At 49.2% G+C, this 8,064-nt stretch overlaps 1 protein-coding gene across 1 annotated transcript in view; it reads right to left on the bottom strand.

Annotated features, from left to right (window-relative positions):
• Positions 1-1,773, bottom strand: part of Lgmn (legumain) — a 30,789-nt gene extending 29,016 nt beyond the window's left edge. The window contains exon 1 of the mRNA XM_013016932.1: positions 1,683-1,773. The gene's annotated coding sequence lies outside the window, so the exon portion shown is untranslated. The remainder of the gene's footprint in view (positions 1-1,682) is intronic.
• Positions 1,774-8,064: the final 6,291 nt, after the last annotated feature.

The raw sequence follows: 8,064 nt of genomic DNA, 5'->3' as shown, positions 1-8,064 counted from the left end.
CAGGAGGCTGAGATATGAGGATAGTGGTTTGAAACCAGCCCAGGCACACAAATCCATAAGACAGAAGTAGCAGAACTGGAGCTCAAGTGGTAGAGATCTAGTCTTGAAAGAAAAAGCTAAGGGACAGCACTCAGCCCCGGGGTTGAAGCCCCAGTACAGGCACCAAAACAACAACAAACCCTCACTGTAAAATAGCCTGGTGCCTCTGGGTACTACATGTTTTGAACATATCAAGTGGCTGTGAATGGGGATGAACCTGTCCCATTTAGAACAGTATAAAAAAAAACTCTGTGGATGTTTGCACAGCAATAGAATAGGCTGATATCCTCTCAGAGGACAAACCTACCTCTAAGTAACACATGGCGGCATTACTGGACACGGTCTGTTCTACTTCCTCAACAGATCATCCCTCCCTCGCCCTCTCTCTCTCCCCCTCCCCTCCTCTCCCTCCCACTGCTACCATCTATAAAACTCACCACCATTCTCCCGGAGACCACTGCATCTAGCTCCCTGTCTTTTCTACCCGGCAAAGTATCTGAGACACAGAGCTCCTTGGAAGCAGCCTCGAGGGCTTTATTGAAGACAGCACCCACACTCCATCCACCACCCCACCCGCGTGAAATCACCCGCGTGAAATCACCCGCTTCACAGGCTCCACCACTGCAGCTACAAAAGCAGGGTGGTCTCCGCATCTTCCCCTCACGGCTTCTCCATGGGTGAAACCCTCTCCTGCACCTCACCAGCTCCAGCCCATCCCTCCACCTCCACTCAGCAAAGGTCCCGGCATGGTGACACATGCCTGTCAGGCCAGCACTCAGGAGACTGAGGCAGGTGACTGGCTAGGCTGGGCGACGGAGAGAATTCGAGACCATTCTGGACTAGGAAAACAAGACTCTTAAAAACTAAAGCTTAGAAACGCTCAAAGGGAGCTGGCTTTGTTGATCTAGGGGTAAGGAAAGCTGGCCCATTCCGGTCACTCGACACCCCAGGGTGAGTTTCCAACCCCGCACACCCATTTTCACCCAGGAGACAAAGCGCGTGAGCCAGAGTTCCTCCTAGCAGCCCCCCAGCTGGGGCCAGGCTGGGGCGGCCTGAGGCGGGGCAGCGCCGGGCTGGCCAGGCCGGACGCGTTCCTGGAATTCCCACCGCCGCAACTCGGGAAGATCCGGCGCCGCGGACCCCCGGCGGGACTCCCGGGGTATTTCTGCTGTGCGCCCCACAGTCCTCCACCACCACCATCCCCTCCGCTCTGAAAGCACCGCCGCCTGAACTCTCCCGAGAGCGGCCCCGGCCCCGGCCGGCCCCGGCCGACACCTCCCGAGTGCGGGGAGGGGGGGAGGGGGGAGGCCGGACGCGCTTAGCCCTGCGTGGCTTCCTTGTGTGCCTCAGTTTCTCCCCTTTTGTCAAAGCACGCATGCGCGACGCGAGAGCCCGCCCCGCCGGCACCACCCCGCAGCACTCAGGGCCGGGAGGTGGCGGGACGTCCCCCGGGGAATCCTCGGATTCCTGTCCAGCAGTGGTCGGGGAACGCGAAAAAAAACCCGCACGCGAGGCCAAGGGTGGTGGCAGCTGGCGCCTCGCCCGCAGCCCGGGTCCCGATCTTCCCCCGCCCTCTCCATCTCCTCCTCTCACCCCCGAGCCTGGGTCTCGGGCCCCGATCGCCCCTCCCGGCCCGCGGTTACCTGAGCGGGTGACGCCGGCTGCTGGGACGACGAGAGCGTGAGAACCCCTCCGGCGCCCGCCCGGCTGAGATTGAACCGCAGCGCCGCCGCTCCCTGCGCTGGGCCTGCTGCTCCGCGGTGATTGGTGGGACGGAAGGGTGGGGCACCCGGGAGAACCAATAGGAACCGAGAGTGAGGCCGGCCAGGAGGACTACAAATCCCAGCGTCCCGGGGCGGTGTTCCCCAGACTCAGGGGAGGTGAAAGATCAAGCTGATCTCCTGATTTCCAACCTGGTGATGGAATTGGAACTACCTAGGGGATCTTTCAGATTTAGTGAAGCGCACTTGTCATCTTTATGGATTGTGCCTGGAGTTTTAGAAGTTCTAAAGGAATACCAGGAGATCCGAGTGTGCAAAACCATTTAATCCTACACAACAACCCTTGGAGAGATGGACAAGATCTCGGAGATCGGTTTTCCCTGGGTTACAATACGTCTTAAGCGGTCAGACCAGAATCAGGACCTCAGCGGTCCAATTGCTGAGTCCTTTGCTCTCAATCCCTAAACAATACTACTTCCCAAGAGGATTTAGTTGGTATTGTTACAGGGTGTTTTCTTTTAGTGCAACACTGTTTATTTAATTTCAAAAACATTTCCGGAGCTGGGAAAGTGGCTCAGTGCTTGCCTAGCATACGTGAAGCCCTGGGTTCGATTCCACAGTACCACATAAACAGAAAAAGCCGTAAGAGGCACTGTGGCTCAAGTAGTACAGTGGTAGCCTTGAGCAAAAGAAGCTCAGAGACAGTGACCAGTCATAAGTTCAAGCCCCATGACTGGAAAAAAATGGCCTTCTAAACATACAAAAAATAACAAACATTACAAATTGTATTTAAGTGAAATGGACTTTTGATTTTCATTGACCAAGTGCTTCTTTGTAGACAATGACTATTTCTACAGTTTGCTTTGAAAGATGCAAATCTACCACACCTAAGTTAAAAAGGAAATCCAACACTTCCCACACCAGCTAATGGTCCCTCTTTTCCATAGCTAAGAATGGCAGAAAATGTCATGTCACTATGGCTTCAAGATAACCTGAAGCTAAATGGATGCCCAACCTAGTGTCAACAGCTCCAGCCTCACAGTGCACCACACCGTGCCCCTACAAAATACATCCCCCACCTGCCACCAGCCTCCATTGTTTTGTTCTTTTTACGAACTATAGGTAAGTGCAGTTGGTACCTCAGGATTTCTAGCCAATAACTGTGTCCTTACCATCACTTTACAAATTGATAAAACTTGACACTGATGGCTCGTGCCTATAATCCTAGCTACTTAGGAGGCTGAGACCTGAAGATCAAGGTTCAAACCCAGCCAGGGAAGCAAAGTTCTTGAGCCTCTTATCTCCAATTAACAAGGGAAAAAAAGGCTCAAGTCGTGGCGTACCAGACTTTAGTGAACAAAAGTCAAGTGAGAATAAAAGCCCTAATACTGGAACACACACACACACACACTCACAATTGACAACAAAATACCAGGAACATCTTCAAATGCTTTGTCACACCAATAGCAAAGAGAATTTTTTTTTAATATTTGCAACTTGGCTACAGTTTCAGTTATATCCATGGCCAAGTTATGTAAGCATTTGGCAACTTCTGCACTTTGAGACTTTGAGATGGTCATGGTCAAATTTTAAAATTAAACCCAATGAGGACAGCCATACCACGTCAATCATGGTGCTGCCCTATTCTAAGGTGACAGATAAATGATGCTTTCATTTGCCCTCCTCCTTCTCTTCTTCCTCTTCCTCCTCTGTCATTTTCCCAGCAACTTTAGTGGACCTTTTGTGCCACCAAATCCCTTTAGACTTACAATGTGGAAAAAACAGGCATACATTTTAAGTGAGAGGCCAAATTCTGCCATGCTTTGGTAAAAAGCCAGAAGTATTTGCTTCTCACCTTACAATACTCCCCAGCATTGCCTCCTTACACATTCATGGCTGCTTTCCCCTGTCATTCAATTATTCTGTATCTCACCCATCTTCTTTGCCACACCTCCATCTGAGATGCGGGCACATACCACTACATCTAGTTTATGGAAATGGGGGAAGGGGAAATCTTGCTAATTTTTTTGCTCAGGCTGAACTTAAACTGCTATCCTCTTAATCTTGGCCACCCAAGTAGCTGGGATTATAGGCATGAACCACTATACTGGCTTCTGTCACCTATTTTTGTAAATAAAGGTTTATGGGACGACAGCTGCATCCATTGGGTGTCTTTCTAGCTGTGGAAGAAATTGCATGTAAGAGACTGTATAGCCCATAAAGCTGAAAATATTTATTTTACCTTATTTTTTGTCCATCATGGGGCCTGAACTCTGTCTGGACCTGGACACTTTCCCTGAGGTCTTCAGCTCAAGGCAAGCACCCTACCACTTGAGCCACAGCACCACTTCTGGTTTTCTGGTGGAGTACTGAAGATAAGAGTCTCACAGACCTTCCTGCCCGGGCTAGCTTTGAACCATGATTCTCAGACCTCAGCCTCCTGAGTAGCTAGGATTACAGGCATGTGTCACCAGCACCTGGCAAAACTGATAATATTTATGGTCCATCCTTGAAAGAAAATGTTTTGCCAGCCCTGAGTCAAGTACATATTATGTGGCCCAAGAGCACAGTCTGGAAATGACCTTGGGACTCAAGCCCAGGTCTATCCCAGTCCACAGCCAGTTCTACGGTACAGAGCACTACAAGTTCATTCATCCAGTCATGCCACACATTCAGCAAGCACCCCATGTGTGCAGGGAATAGCGTGAGATAAGTAGGATTCCATTTCTACCCCTTGGAAATGTGCTGTTTAGTAAGAGACAGAAATGTGTTCTTAACCACCTCCTCATTCACCCGGAATAAAAGATAGACTTGGGCTGATTAGGCCTTAACAGTTGAATACTTGTAGGGGCCTGATACCTGGCAAAACATTGGGAACAGCCACAGCTTCTTCACACCGCAGTGAGGGCTAAGAGCTGACTTTACAACCAGGAAAGTGGCTATAATTGGAGACCAATGGGAGGAGCTGCTGGGGGTTGCCATGGTGATGGTTAGGAGAGGCTGCAGGGTGGCTAGGGTTGTCCAGCCTCAAGAAGGAGTACAGGGCTTGGACGCACAAGACTACTCCTCCATTTACAAACCATGTGACCCAGGCAACTTCCTTTGCTGTCTGTGCCCAGGGTTCCCCAGTGGGAAAAGCGATACGTACTTCATGCAGTCTCTGAGAATTCTATTTGCTAACACATTGCTGAGTGCCAAATAAATGCTCCCTAAATATATGTTCCTGCCTAGGTTCTGGGGACCCCTTCAGTGAGGAAAACAAGGTGGAAATCTGTGCCTCGGGCAGCACCTGTGCCCTGGGTGGCCTCTGAGGGGACGTCAGCATAGCATAAGAAATGCTGTGCCAGGGGAAGTGCTGTTGGCTCAGCTGGACACCTATACACCCCCTGGTGGCAGCAAGGTAGGTAGACTGGCATCAGGGCCCCCTGGGTATGTAGGACCCTCTTCACCACCACCAAACACATCCCAGCAAATGCCTCCAAAAACCATGGCTGGTGCTCACGCCACCAGACTAAACAAGAGGAGGTTGATAAGGCCAGATATGAGCAAGGATTGCCACCCAGTGTGGCAGCAAACTGAGTCACTACAGAAACTCCACAGAGGAGTCATTGCAGATTTTTTTTTAAATCGAATGGTGGGAGATGGAGAAATTAAGATTGTAAAGCAACAGCCCAGCACTGGTGGCGCATGCCTGTAATCCGGATCATGGTTGAATGCCAGCCCAGGAAAGAAAGTTCACAAGACCTTTTTTTTTTGGTCAGCCATGGGGTTTGAGCTCAGGACCTGGATACTGTCTCTGAGCTATTTCTGCTTTGTTTGTTTGTTTGGGGGGTTATTCTTTTTTTTCTTTTTTGTTGGTCATGGGGCTTGAGCGCTGGGCCTGGGCACTGAACCTGAGTTCTTCAGCTCAAGGCTAGCCCTCTACCACTTGAGCCACACACCATTTCTGGTTTTCTGGTGGTTAATTGGAGATAAGTCTCACGGCCTTTCCTGCCCAGGCTGGCTTTGAACCGTGATCCTCAGATCTCAGCCTCCTGAGTAGCTAGGATTATGGGCATGATCCACCAGCACCCAGCTTCATGAGACTCTTATCTCCAATTAACCACTAAAAAGCCAGAAGTATGGCTCAAGTGGTAGAGTGCCAGCCTTAAGCAAAAAGCTAAAGGATAGTGTCCAGCCCTTGATTTCAAGTCCCAGTGCCAGCACAAAGAAAAGTTGTAATATGGGGAACTTTTATGCCTAAACTGACCTTGAACCATCATCTACCAGTAACCAGTACTCAGATGCAAAATTGAGCCTGTCCAGCTCCTCAGAGTCTCCCTTGGGCCCCTTCAGGTGGCTTTAAAAACTGGGAAGGTGGCTCAGTGGTAGAGCACTTGCCTTGCATACCTGAGGCCCTGGGTTCAATTCCTCAGCACCACATAAACAAAAAGAAAAAAGCCAGAAGTGGCGCTGTGGCTCAAGTGGTAGAGCGCTAGCCTTGAGCTGAAGAGCTGAGGAACAGCGCCCAGGCCCAGAGTTCAGGCCCCACGACCAAACCCAAAAAAAAGAAATTGTTCTTACTCTGCCTCCCTCTGAGTGTTTGCTCCTAACTCCTTTGGTTTATATTTTGTTCTAGTACTGCTTCTCTCTCTCTCTCTCTCTCTCTCTCTCTCTCTCTCTCTCTCTCTCTTTGGTTGGTCATGGGGCCTGAACTCTGGGCCTGGGCACTGTCCCTCAGCTCTTCAGCTCAAGGCTAGCACTCTACCACTTGAGCCACAACACCACTTCCAGCTTTTTCTGCTTATGTGGTACTAAGGAATCGAACCCAGGGCCTCATGCATGCAAGGCAAGCACTCTACCACTGTGCCACCTTCCCAGCCCCTATTTTTAATTTTTTTAATTTTGGCAACTCTATAGAACCTGACACTTCCATTTTAATCATCTTAAGTGTGTGTTCAGTGGCTTCTATTACAGTCTCATTGCTGTGCAATTGATACCACTGTTTCCAAAACTCCAGCTCAAAAACCCATTCCAGCTTTCCCAGAATAAAACCTTACTGTGGCAATATGGCCTGGCCCCACCTGTTCCCATGACCTCATTTCCTGTCGCCGCATCCACTCCACACACCTGGGCAGGGTCTTCATGCCTTCCTTTGTACCAAAAGCTCTCATTTCCTGCAAAATCCTTCCCCTTTCAGTCAAACAGCTGGTGCTGGCCCCAGGGGCAGCTGCTCTTTACAGCAGCAATCTTGAGCCAGTGACCTAAATAGCACACAAACCTTTATCAGTCCAGCCTTCTACCTGCCTTCATTCTTTGAATGTCTAAATCAATTCAATGCCTTGCAACTAATATGTAAACCTCTTGATGACAAGTGTTCTGCATATCTTATTTCATCTTCTTACTTTTTCTTTTTGTCGTCTTGAGGATTGAACTCGGGTCTTCGTGTGTACTAAGCAGGCACTCTAATACTTGAACTCTCCTCAGTCCTTTTTTTACATTATTTTCAACATAGTCTCTTGCTTTATCATGCCTGGGCTTGCCTGGACTGCAATCCTCTGATTTGTATTTCCTTTTACTTCTGGGATAACAGGTGCACACCACCTTGTCCAGCCATTGTTTGTAATATAGCATGGGAAAAATTCTATACCTGAGATGTCCTTGAACCAGGATCAGCCAGTCTCTATCTCTCAAGTAATTAAAATTATAGGCTTAAGCCACTATACCTAGCTCTTATTTATTTTCTACACCCTTCTTCATGGCTAAAGTAGTAGCTGTCAGAGTAGAAGCTAGTAAGTTTCTATCCATTGGAGTAAATGGTATGGCAGGATTGGGGATGTAACTAGGTCTAAAGCCTTTGTCTGGCATGCACAAAATCCTGGGTTCAATCCTCAGAACAAAAGGCTTAAGTGGTATGGTCTAAGAAGGTGGATACAGTTTGCTGTACTCCTGTACAGCACTTTAAGGATTTCTTTTTATTTTTTTGTCAGTCGTGGGGCTTTAACTCTGGGCCTGGCCACTGTCTTTCAACTCTTCAGCTCAAGACTAGTACTCTATCACTTGAGCCATAGCACCACTTCTGGTTTTTTCTGCTTATGTGGTGCTGAGGAATTGAACCCAAGGCCTCATGCATGCAAGGCAAGCACTATACCCCTGAGCCACCTTCCCAGCCCCCACTTTAAGGATTTCTGATCCCACTGGTGGCTCACACCTAGCTACTCAGGAGGCTGAGATCTGAGGTTATAGTTCAAAGCCAGATCAAACAGAAAAAGGCCGTGAGACTCTTACCTCTAATAAACCACCAGAAAACCAGAAGTGGCGCTGT

The sequence above is a fragment of the Dipodomys ordii genome, unplaced genomic scaffold (genome assembly GCF_000151885.1).
Source record: "Dipodomys ordii isolate 6190 unplaced genomic scaffold, Dord_2.0 Scaffold2, whole genome shotgun sequence".
NCBI classification, from domain to species: Eukaryota; Metazoa; Chordata; class Mammalia; order Rodentia; family Heteromyidae; genus Dipodomys; species Dipodomys ordii.
This window is presented reverse-complemented; position numbering and strand designations above follow the sequence as displayed.